General features: G+C 42.7%; 1 protein-coding gene across 5 annotated transcripts in view; it reads right to left on the bottom strand.

The window, feature by feature from the left end:
• Nucleotides 1-12,670, bottom strand: part of LOC147111785 (LIM and senescent cell antigen-like-containing domain protein 1) — a 211,182-nt gene that overhangs the window by 74,810 nt on the left and 123,702 nt on the right. The window lies entirely within an intron of this gene.

Raw genomic sequence — 12,670 nt, 5'->3', positions numbered from 1 at the left:
GGGGAAAGAGCAGGAGAGTGGGACTAATTGGAAAGCTCTTCAAAGGGTCAGCACAGGCACGATGTGCTGTATCATTCTATCATTTTATGGACTCAAAACACTTGGTAAGATCAGGCTAGATACAAATTATTAACCGATTTACATCATAGCAAGTGATCATACTGATCAAACTCAGTTCAATCATTACAGCTTGTCTTTGTAAAATAATGAACTCGCTACCCTTCCCCATATCAACCTTGCTTGACTTACGCAAAAGAACTTCAACTACTCTCCTGCATTCTACTATTTTCAACCTTTGCTGATCCTGCTGCTACAGGTTGAGCGTCCCAAATCCGGAGTTCCGGAATCCAGAATGTTCTGGAATCCAGACTCCGGGACGATTGGTGGCAGGGGTCCGGAATCTGTAAAATATTCCAGAATCCAGATACTCTGAGGGAGGCTTACCAAAAGCGCAACCTGGGCCCAGGCATTTCTGGACTCTACATGTGTTTCTGATGTCCGAAGTCCGGAAATAGCACAACCTGGGCTCGGGCGTTTCTGGACTTCGGACATCAGAAACACGTTCCGAAGTCCGGAAAAACCCAAAAACCGGCTCAGCCTCGGTCCCAAGGTTGCCGGATTTGGGATGTTCTACCTGTATTACAGCTTTCTGTTTTAAAAACCTGATGAGACTGTGTGGCTGTTTTTATCTCCATGTTCACAACCCAAGCCAGACAACCCCTGCCGAGCGCCTGGGAAAATGTTGGCTGAAAATCAATAAATATGGAGAGTCAGGTAACAGATGGAAATATCATAACCCCACCCCTAAATAAAATAAAAAGAACAAGTCATAAAAATTATAACCACAATTACTATCAGTAAAAAAAACTATAGCCTAAATATGAAACTTCTCAAATTAGAGTGATCCAATTAGAATATACTGCTGTCCATTTTATCAACTCCTATTTGCAGCTATGAGGGGCTGAACAGGTATTGTGCTTTACAGTCATCAACTCCTTTCAGTGTGTTCACTCAACAAGTCAGCTCCTTCTCATACATCATTCACTGAGAGTTTGTTTTGCTGGAGGCTTAGCACATTTCACATTCAGGTGATCCTGTGACTGCAATTCCAAATTTAATGTGCTAAAGTAAATGGAAAATGTGAACATAAACAAGTTGTTTCAGGATTGTATCACAACCACTCAAACTTCATTTCTTCAATGAGAACAAGTTCAATTTTAATCAGGCTGTGTTCATAACTACTTCCTCACTCTTACCCAAATCCTCTTGTTCATCCCTGAAAGGATTCGCAAATTTCATGTCTCCCCCGAAGATTTACTTCTGGCTTATTGAAGAAACCCTGGCTGGACTGAGTTTAAAATCCAGGGCTCAACAAGATGGCTGCGGTCAACCTCATGGCCAAGGCCTGTAAGTTTCAGTTTGGGCTGACAAAGAAGGAACTTTCCAGAAATTAGAAGGCAGACAAACCTTCTGCATTTATGCATGAGAAGCAAACCAGTGGCATTAGGGCCTCTGATTAAAACCCATCAAGGCCGTTTGCACAGTCAATCAATATGTAATAGCTGCGTTCAGACCTTTGTTAGAGGACATCAGCACTGTTTGCAAACGATCAACGGGGCATTCAAGCTGGAATGGCCCCAATCACGAAACCAGTGGGACAAAGGGAAACACTTATGAGACGTTCAAAAACCGATTAACCGGCCATCCAGGTCGATGGGCCCAGATCGGTTTCCTTTGTATAAGCTTCAACATGTCCAGGTCAGACAAAGGAACAAGCTGATCTGGCGGGAGATAAGGACTCCCAGGAGGGGTTTAACTAGTCCCTCGGGAAGCCATCTCTCTCTCCTGCCTTGCCTCCGGTGCCCTGTCTTACCATCAACCCAGCAAAAAGGACCGTCGACGAAGAGCCCGTCCAGGGAAGTAGGACACCCGCAGTTACGTTTGAATTACTGGGGTATCTCTGCTCTGGGGAGGTGAAAACCTAAAAAAACATCAACAGGCAACAGGACACGGAGCAGGCGTTTCAACATCCTAGAATGGTGAGCATCAAATTTTCTGGCCCATCACAAGACAGCCTAGATAGGTGTAAAGGGTGGGAGTTAAGGGGATTGCTAAAATTGTCATTTTAGTCATTTTCCCTCGATGTGTCCGTTTCTCCTCCCCTGCTAAGTGTAATTGTGCTGCATCCATAGTGATTTTACTCTGTATAGTAATTATTTCTCTATTTTAATAAACATTGGTTTTCTTTGCACCAAACCACTGGTCTCGTTTGTCTATGTCGCTACTCGTAAATAAGTCCAGTGCTCAGAACTAAAAAGGGGGAAGCGGTTCGAACCGCACGGGGCTGGGGCAGCTCAGGCACACGACTGACTGACCAGACAAAAACCCCAAACCAAAACCCCCTACATCCCCGTCTGGCATAAGAATAAAACAAAAAAGGTGACTCAACCATGGCTAACAAGGGAAATTAGGGATAGCATAAGATCCAAGGAGAGGACATATAAATTGGCCAGAAAAAGCAGCAAACCTGAGAATTGGGAGCGGTTTAGGATTCAGCAAAGGAGGACAAAAGGATTAATTAAGAGGGGGAAAATAGAGTATGAGAGTAAGCTTGCAGGGAACATAAAAACTGACTGTAAAAGCTTCGATAGATATGTGAAGAGAAAAAGATTGGTGAAGTCAAGCGTAGGTCCCTTGCAGTCAGAATCAGGGGAATTTATAATGGGGAACAAAGAAATGGCTGACCAATTAAATACATGCGTTGGTTCTGTCTTTACAAAGGAGGACACAAATAACCTCCCAGAGATGTCGGGGAACATAGGGTCTAATGAGAGGGAGGAACTGAATGAAATCAGTATTTGTAGGGAAATGGTGTTAGGGAAATTGATGGGATTGAAGGCCGATAAATCCGCAGGGTCTGATAATCTACATCCTAGGGTACTTAAGGAAGTGGCCCTAGAAATAGTAGATGCATTGCTGGTTATCTTCCAAAATTCTGTAGACTCGGGCACAGTTCCCATGGATTGGAGGATAGCTAATGTAACCCCACTATTTAAAAAGGTGGTAGAGAGAAAACGGGGAATTATAGACCGGTAAGCCTGACATCGGTAGTGGGGAAAATGCTAGAATCCATTATAAAAGATGTAATAGCAGAGCACTTGGAAAACAGTGACAGGATCAGACAAAGTCAACATGGATTTACAAAAGGTAAATTGTGCTTGACTAATCTACTGGAATTTTTTGAGGATGTAACTGGTAGAATAGATAAGGGAGAACCAGTGGATGTGGTGTATTTGGACTTTCAGAAGGCTTTCGATAAGGTCCCGCATAAGACTTGGATAGAGAACTGGTTGGCAGACAGGAAGCAAAGCGTTGAAATAAACGGGTCTTTTTCCGAGTGGCAGGCAGTGACTAGTGGGGTTCGCAGAGATCGGTGCTAGGACCCCAGCTATTCACAATATATATTAATGATCTAGACGAGGGAACTAGATGTAATATCTCCAAGTTTGCAGACGACACAAAGCTGGGTGGGCGTGTGTGCTGTGAGGAGGATGCAGAGAAACTCCAGTATGATTTGGACAGGTTGGGTGATTGGGCAGATGCATGGCAGATACAGTATAATGTGGATAAATGCGAGGTTATCCACTTTGGTGGCAAAAACAGGAAGGCAGATTATCTGAACGGCAATAGATTGGGAGAAGGGGAAGTGCAACGAATCCTGGGTGTCCTTGTGCACCAGTCGCTGAAGGTAAGCATGCAGGTGCAGCAGGCGGTTAAGAAGGCAAAATGTATGTTGGCCTTCATCGCGAGAGGATTCGAGTACAGGAGCAAAGATGTCTTGCTGCAGTTATACAGGGCCTTAGAACATAACATAAGAAATAGGAGTAGGCCAATCGGCCCCTCGAGCCTGCTCCACCATTCAATAAGATCATGGCTGATCTGATCCTAACCTCAAATCTTCTATCACTCTCCATCCCACCTGAACCCATGTGATCTCCCGGGAGAGGCGAAAAACCAGATAAAAAACCCAATGGCCAATTTGGGAGAAAAAATCTGGGATATTCCTCTCCGACCCATCTAGGCGATCGAAACTCTTCCAGGAGATCACTCTGTCCCTTTATTTTCTACAGTACTTACCTTCTGTAAAGGCGATCTCCACCCCAGCCAGGAACAGGAATAAAACCATCTGCTGAAATCTAACACAGAATCAGAACACAAGTAGTAGGTGCAGAACCAGGCTACACGGCCCCTGGGCCCGCTCCACTACCCACAGGGCCATGACCATTCCGAACCTAGACTCATGTCCAATTTCCTGCCCGCTCCCCGTAACCCTTAATTCCCTTTACTTCTAGGAAACTATCTATTTCTGTTTTAAATTTATTTAATGATGTAGCTTCCACAGCTTTCTGGGGCAACAAATTCCACAAACCTACCACCCTCCGAGTGAAGAAGTTTCTCCTCATCTCAGTTTTGAAAGAGCAGCCCCTTAATCTAAGATTATGCCCCCTAGTTCTAGTTTCACCCATCATTGGGAACATCCTCACCGCATCCACCCGATCAAGCCCCTTCACAATCTTATATGTTTCAATAAGATCGCCTCTCATTCTTCTGAACTCCAATGAGTAGAGTTCCAATCTACTCAACCTCTCCTCATATGACCACCCCCTCATCCCCGGGATTAACCGAGTGAACCTTCTTTGTACTGACTCGAGAGCAAGTATGTCTTTTCTTAAGTATGGACACCAAAACTGTATGCAGTATTCCAGGTGCGGTCTCACCAATACCTTGTACAACTGCAGCAATACCTCCCTGTTTTTATATTCTATCCCCCTAGCAATAAAAGCCAACATTCCATTGGCCTTCTTGATCACTTGCTGCACCTGCATACTAACTTTTTGAGTTTCGTGCACCAGGACCCCCAGATCCCTTTGTACTACAGTACGTTCCAGTTTCTTGCCATTAAGATAATAACTTGCTCTATGATTTTTCCTGCCAAAGTGCATAACCTCACACTTTCCAGCATTGTATTCCATCTGCCAAATCTCTGCCCACTTACTTAGCCTGTCTATGTCCCTTTGCAGGTTTTTTATGCCCTCCTCACTTTCCCTCCCATCTCTGTATCATCTGCAAACTTTGATATGTTACACTCGGTCCCCTCCTCCAAATCGTTAATATAGATTGTAAAGAGTTGGGGACCCAGCACTGACCCCTGCGGAACACCACTAGTTACTGATTGCCAGTCTGAGAATGAACCATTTATCCCAACTCTCTGCTTTCTGTTAGAGAGCCAATCCTCCACCCACGCCAGAATATTACCCCCAATCCCATGATTTTTTATCTTGAGCAATAATTGTTTGTGTGGCACCTTGTCAAATACCTTTTGGAAGTCTAAATACACTACGTCCACTGGTTCCCCTTTATCCACCCTGTATGTTACTTCCTCAAAGAACTCAAGCAAATTTGTCAAACATGACTTCCCCTTCATGAAACCATGCTGAGTTTGTCCTATTAAATTATGTTTATCCAAATGTCCCGTTACTGTCTCCTTAATAATGGACTGACCACACCTTGAGTATTGTGTGCAGTTTTGGTCACCTTATCTGAGGAAGGATGTTCTTGCCATGGAGGGAGTGCAGCGAAGATTCGCCAGACTGATACATGGGATGGCAGGAATGACGTATGAGGAGAGATTGGGTCGATTAGGCTTATAGTCGCTGGAGTTTAGAAGAATGAGAAGGGATCTCATTGAAACTTATAAAATTCTAACAGGACTAGACAGACTAGATGCAGGAAGGATGTTCCCGATGGCTGGGGAGTCCAGAACCAGGGGTCACAGTCTAAGGATAAGGGGTAAGCCATTTAGGACAGAAATGAGGAGGAATTTCTTCACCCAGAGAGTGGTGAACCTGTGGAATTCTCTACCACAGAAGGCAGTTGAGGCCAATTCATTAAATATATTCAAGAAGAATTAAAAATAAGGCTAAAGGGATCAGGGGATATGGGGATGATCAGCATGATCTCATTAAATGGCGGAGCAGACTCGAGGGGCCGAATGGCCTACTCCTGCTCCTAGCTTCTATGTTTCTGTTTCTCTTCAATGTATTGATGTTGTTTCAAAGTTTATAGTGACTGAAATTGTACAATATATTTCAAATGTGGTCTCAATGAGTTACAAAAAGTTAAAATAACTTCAACTTGTAATTGAATACCAAGTACCTCAGTACTTGATTAGTCTTGCACTGACAGTTGATAATTACACTCAAAACTTAGTTTTTCCACCTTCGTCAATGTATCAATGGTGTTCAGTTTGAATATTGAAGACTTTAAAAGCAATTTTGAAATACGGACCTGCATCGTGCCCCATTAAATTCTATCTGCCATTTCGTAGTTCACCTGCTTAATTTACCCAGATCTCTTTCAATTTGCCCCTCTACAGTGGCCATGTGGCTTATTTCAGTTGTAAACATTCACAAATATGGATAGTGGCATGCCAAATATCAAAACTGGAGAGGTTAGGAATCATTGTCCATTTTGTGACAAAGAAGAAGAATTTTTGTCCATGGTGGATATTATTGGATTTTTTCTTGCTGGTCACAGTACACAGGCTTAAAATTTAAGGGTCACTGAAAGAAAATAGCACAAGCTTTTCCATATGCACCAGACTCAAAGTCCAGCTCCTGTCTGGTGTCGATGTTAAGGACACGTACATGTGTAAACTGGAGCCCTGTACCTGCTTGCCTGGTGCATTTTGTTCAAAATGTGATCACTAGTGTCAATTACATTGTTCCGGCAACCATCACGTGGGACAGGATCATTTGTTTCCTGATAGAGAGTCAAGCCATTCAATTCAAACACAATAGGAGATATTTATCAATCCCACTCTAGGTGGCAGTTGTATTTGTTTGGTTAATCACTGTTTTGAATTCCTTAAACTCCTGCAAATCAAGGGAAGACTTGAATCAGCTTAGGGAGGGTTTCTTTTTTTTTCGGGGGGGGCGGGGGCAGGGGGGAAGGAAGAAAGAGTGTGGTGTGATTCTTTGTAATCCATTTAACAGACAGTTCTGTAGCTAGGAGATGTGGATTTATATTTTTAAAATATAGTAGTAAGTGTTCTACACTAGGCTAATAATATTTATCTAGATTTTGGGCAGGTAAAGGTACACTCTAGATCATAGGGAGCAAGGTTTCAATGTGTATGGTCTATGATACTGAATCTGAGAAAAATACAGTGTAAAAAACATAACAGACTTCAGAGGTCAAGAGTCAGTGTGCATATAATTGTAAAATAATGGGGGGGAAAAAGAGAGACTTGAAATACATAAAATTGTTGGTTTAACAAGCAACATAATTGCAGGTCCACATATAAGCTCAGAGATTATAACCTTTTTTTTATTCATTCACGGGATGTGGCTTGCTAGGCCATTTCAGAGGGCAGTTAAGAGTCAACCACATTGCTGTGGGTCTGGAGTCACATACAGGCCAGACCTGGTAAGGACGGCAGATTTCCTTCCCTAAAGGACATTAAAGAAAGACTTGCATTTATATAGCGCCTTTCACGACCACCTTTCAAAGTGCTTTAAAGCCAATGAAGTACTTTTGAAGTGGAGTCACTGTTGTAATGTGGGAACTGCGCCAGTCAAATTGCACACAGCAAGGTCCCACAAACAGCAATGTGATAATGACCAGATAATCTGTTTTTGTTTTGCTGGTTGAGGGATAAAGATTGTCCGGGACACCGGGGATAACTCCCCTGCTCTTCAAAATAGCGCCATGGGAGCTTTTACGTCCACTTGAGTGTGCAGACGGGGCCTCGGTTTAACGTCTCATCTGAATGACGGCACCTCCGACAGTACAGCACTCCCTCAGCACTGCACTGAACCAGATAGGTTTTTACGACAATCCGGGAGTTTCATGGTCACCATTATTGATGGCTTTTTTAAAAATTCTAGATTTATTTAATTATTTTGAATTTAAATTCTCCAGCTGCCGTGGTGGGAGTTGAACTCATATCTCTGGATCATTAGTCCAGGCCTCTGGCTTACTAGTCCAGTAACATAACCACTATGCTACCATACCCCCTACTGCTGCATTAAAAACAACTTGAGGAAAACATTATAACCGTAATAAACAGCCTTGGTCTGTGGTTCTCACTAAATGTTTTGAACAATTTAGATTTAACAGGGGTGTTATAATCTACAGGTGTTGTAGCACGTGCTACTTGCATCTATTCTGGCAAGCTTTCACACCACGCCTGCATTGTAAAATAAAATGAAATTTATAGCCTGCAGCCGTCACCAACAGCAAATAATTATTACCTCAGATCCTCCTCAAAAAAGACGAGAGCCAAAACAAAATCACTACTCCCGGACCACTCCTCCTCTTTCCTTGCAGCACCCAAAGGCACTTTTCTGGTATGAAAGAGTCAGCTTTAATATAGCTGTGTAGGGCAATTACCCATCAAAACTCCCAACATGATTTTAGCCTCATCTAGACTGTTCTAGAAATCCTCCAGAAGTACTTGCTTTCTGAAGAGCAGTCCTTCCATCTCACATTGGAAAAATGGGTGTTCAGAAAAAATAAATTGCCCTAGCATGCACAAGAGGATGGATGGGCAGTGGAGATCCAGAGTCAGACACAATCCAGGGAGATTCTTATAATAATTTCATCTCTTGCTGGCTTTAGATTCATTGTTCTTGATTCAGATACAGTATGTAACAGCTTTTATGATAAAAGCCCAGTTCTAAAATGTGCAGGGCCTACCAGAACAGAAGACCTGGAAATTACTACTGGGACAGGCCCCAAGTTTCCAACCTCCAGGCAAATGCTGACCAACCTTCAGTTGGGCCACCAAAACAAGGCGTTGGAAGTGTGGTGATAGTCGCAATTTAAAATCAATTGCAATACTAATTACTGGTTAATTTTTTGTCCACTTGTGTGCATAATCTGTTCCTCTGAACCACAGGTCCTCTGCCCCCCTGCTACATTTTGCTTCCCTATCACCGCCCCTTGATCTCTGTCATTAATATTCTCTGTCCTCGATTCACTGCCCATGCCCTAGTCAATCTCAGATGCAAATCAGTATTTCTATCCTGCTGAACTCTTGGTCTGCCACCACCAGAGGCTCCCTTTTCTTATGGACATGCTCACAGCCTTCATCTGTTCCAACCAGGGCATTCTCGTCTGCAGCCATTGAGACACATTGCTGACTCTCTCCAATCAGCCATTCTAGTTACTTCAAGCCCCTCTCCTGGCAATTAACTCATCTGTTCAGGAGTCAACTTTTCTGAACTCATCTTAATCTTTCTCTCCACCCTCACATTCCCACCAACCCTTTTGCCCCAGCAAGTCTGGTTATCATCCTCTCCCTTATTACTCTGCAAAATGCCCACTCCATTATCTTGGATAACACCAACATCGTGGGTCTAACCAGAATTTGCTTCACTGACGGCACTTCTTTCCCTCTCACCAAGGTTGCCATGCCAGGCTACAAGTTCCACTATGTCCCCTACCCAAACCACTGTGACACTCAACTCTAGGATTCACCTTGGCCTATGCTCATATTCTTCCAGCACCACTTCCTCATTTCAACAACTTACTATCTTTCTTTCAAGTTCCTCCTCATCGACTATTACAATTACCCCATCCCGACCCCGATTCCTTCCTGGCTGAAATCTTCCTTTCGTCGTCATCCAGCTTTTACATTGAACACCTCTTTATCTTCAATACTTTAATCTACACCTGAACTCGCCTTGCCCAGTATTTGAGAATTTTTCTACCCTTCTATTCTCCCTAAACTTCACCTGCCACATAAATGTTTCCACTCACATCCAAATAAAAAGTGCACTTTTATTGGCAACAGCACCTTTTGAAATCAGAGTCAACTAGAAACGATATAGAACTTCAGGAAAGCCAATTACAGAATTGACCTCGCTACACAATACTCAATGTGATTCTGAACTTGTTTGGAGAAGAGATTGATGTTGCAAAAAAGTGATGCGACTCTTGCACCTCTTCCTCTTTCCAACATTCCCACCATTGAAATCAAGAGTTATCACAGTTTCCAACTCGCTCATGTTTTGTAGAACGTCAAAACTGTAGAATTTCTTACTGCCGCTCAATCTTCCTTTTTTCTACCATTGTCAGGCTATTAAAACCTAAGCTTAGCATCACCCAATCGCTATTCCCTGATTTAGCTCATCTCTCATTCTTTTCAGCCTTGGCCAAATTGTGTAAAGAAGCCAGTGTTGGCACTAGTTGTAAAATGCAAATCTTCACAATGATGAACAGTGTGAATGTTTTTTTTTAAACAAAAAGTTATAATTTTACTGTTGGACTATTTTAAGTTTGTAAAATAAGCTATAATAGAGCTGAATTAAGATTATACATGATTGCATCAAGCAACTACCAGTATGGAAGAATGTGAACTAAAATAGACCACGGTCTTTTTCTGTCTAGCAAAAGAAGAAAGGACTTGCATTTATCTAGCAACTCCTATATTCCTATGTTATATTATTTGGGTGAGTATAACTGAGCATTTTAATATGTTGCTATTTAGTTAAGAATAGCTCTTTCGCCATACTGAATGCTCCATAGTGCTGAACACAGAGAGAGGGCGGAGTTAGTAGGCTCTAATTAGCTATAAACTTGTTGAAAAACAACTTGGGGATAAAAAAGTTAAAGCAGTTTCTGGGTGCCCAGGCTTCAAAAAGCTGGATCCAACATGCAACAATTCTCTCAATTTTTTAAAAAGCAGAATCAAAACGCCAACTACAGATAGCTCTCCAATCAAGGAACTGTAAGGAGTGAGATTTATGGTTAAAAAGACTGATTGATCACAAACTCAAACAGATGGAGCTTTAAAGAGCAAGATACATCACAATAGGCTACATTTTTAAACCAAATGAGCGAGCCTCAACAGATATGATTGCACAGCAACACCTTAGAAGACAGCTCCTTATAACTAGAGAGAAGCTTACCATGCCATTGCGGATGAAGAGTTAGTGTTGCCAGATTACTGTATCATATTTTGAAAAACTGAACAAAGAAGAAAGGATGTGCATTTATATAACACCTTTCACAACCTCAGGATGCCTCAAAATGCTTCACAGCCAATAAAGTACTTTTGAAATATAATCACTGTTGTAATGTAGGGAAACATGTCAGCGAATTTGTGCACATCAAGGTGCTGCAAACCACATAGAAACATAGAAGATAGGAGCAGGAGTAGGAGTAGGCCATTCGGCCCCTCGAGCCTGCTCCGCCATTCAATGCGATCATGGCTGATCATCCAAGTTCAGTACCCTGTCCCTGCTTTCTCCCCATATCCCTTGATCCCTTTAGCCTTAAGAAATATATCTAACTCCTTCTTGAATATATTTAATGAATTGGCCTCAACTGCCTTCTGTGGTAGAGAATTCCACAAGTTCACCACTCTCTGGGTGAAGAAATTCCTCCTTATCTCTGTCCTAAATGGCTTACCCCTTATCCTTAGACTGTGACCCCTGGTTCTGGACTCCCCCGCCATCGGGAACATCCTTCCTGCATCTAGTCTGTCTAGTCCTGTTAGAATTTTAAGTTTCAATGAGATCCCCTCTCATTCTTCTAATCTCCAGCGAGTATAAGCCCAATCGACTCAATCTCTCCTCATACGTCATTCCTGCCATCCCAGGTATCAGTCTGGTGAATCTTCGCTGCACTCCCTCTCGATGGCAAGAACATCCTTCCTCAGATAAGGTGACCAAAACTGCACATAATACTCAAGGTGTGGTCTCACCAAGGCCCTGTACAACTGCAGCAAGACATCCTTGCTCCTGTACTCAAATCCTCTCGCTACGAAGGCCAACATACCATTTGCCTTCTTAACCGCCTGCGGCACCTGCATGCTTACCTTCAGCAACTGGTGCACAAGGACACCCAGGTCTCATTGCACTTCCTTCTCCCAATCTATTGCCATTCAGATAATAATCTGCCTTCCTGTTTTTGCCACCAAAGTGGATAACCTCGCATTTATTCACATTATACTGCATCTGCCACAATAAGATAAATTCTGTGTTTTTTTTTGATGTGACGTTGATTGAGGGATGAATGTTGGGTCAGAACACCGGGAGAATTCCCCTGCTCTCAGTGCCATGGGATCTTTTACATCCATCCAAAGGGGAAGGAGGGGCCTCGGTTTAACACCTAATCCAGAAAACAACACCTCCAACAGTGCAGCACTCCCTCAGTATTTCACTGAATTGTCAGTCTAGATTGCGTGGTGACAACAGCACAAAGATAGCTAGAGTATGATGACTTTTGGACCCAAGAGCAGGGATCTGCAAGTCAAAAAATGACAGTAATTTCTTTAAAATCACAATTGTACATTGAATACTTTTCCTTCTGGACTTCCTTATTTACTGAAGGATAGCTGCCCAAATTGCCAACTGAGGTACATAGAAAGACCGGGATAAAGGATTCCTTTAGGAGATTTATAAATAGTGGGTCTTGTGATTTGAGCTTAGCATTTCATTGTCAGAAAGCCTTGAAACTGATATGACCATAGGAAACATTTAAAAAAAAGACTATGGCTAGAAATTCACTATAGCCCAGGAATGGGCAGTATAAATGAGAAAAGTTGGAGAATCAGCGCCAGGCGCCAATGCTTTAGACTGCACGCAAAATTCGTGCTCAC

This window comes from Somniosus microcephalus, chromosome 10, assembly GCF_052327205.1.
Source record: "Somniosus microcephalus isolate GS21.2 chromosome 10, FLI_Smic_1.0, whole genome shotgun sequence".
Taxonomy (NCBI): domain Eukaryota; kingdom Metazoa; phylum Chordata; class Chondrichthyes; order Squaliformes; family Somniosidae; genus Somniosus; species Somniosus microcephalus.
The sequence above is the reverse complement of the archived record's forward strand: the minus strand, read 5'-3'. Positions and strand labels throughout refer to the sequence as shown.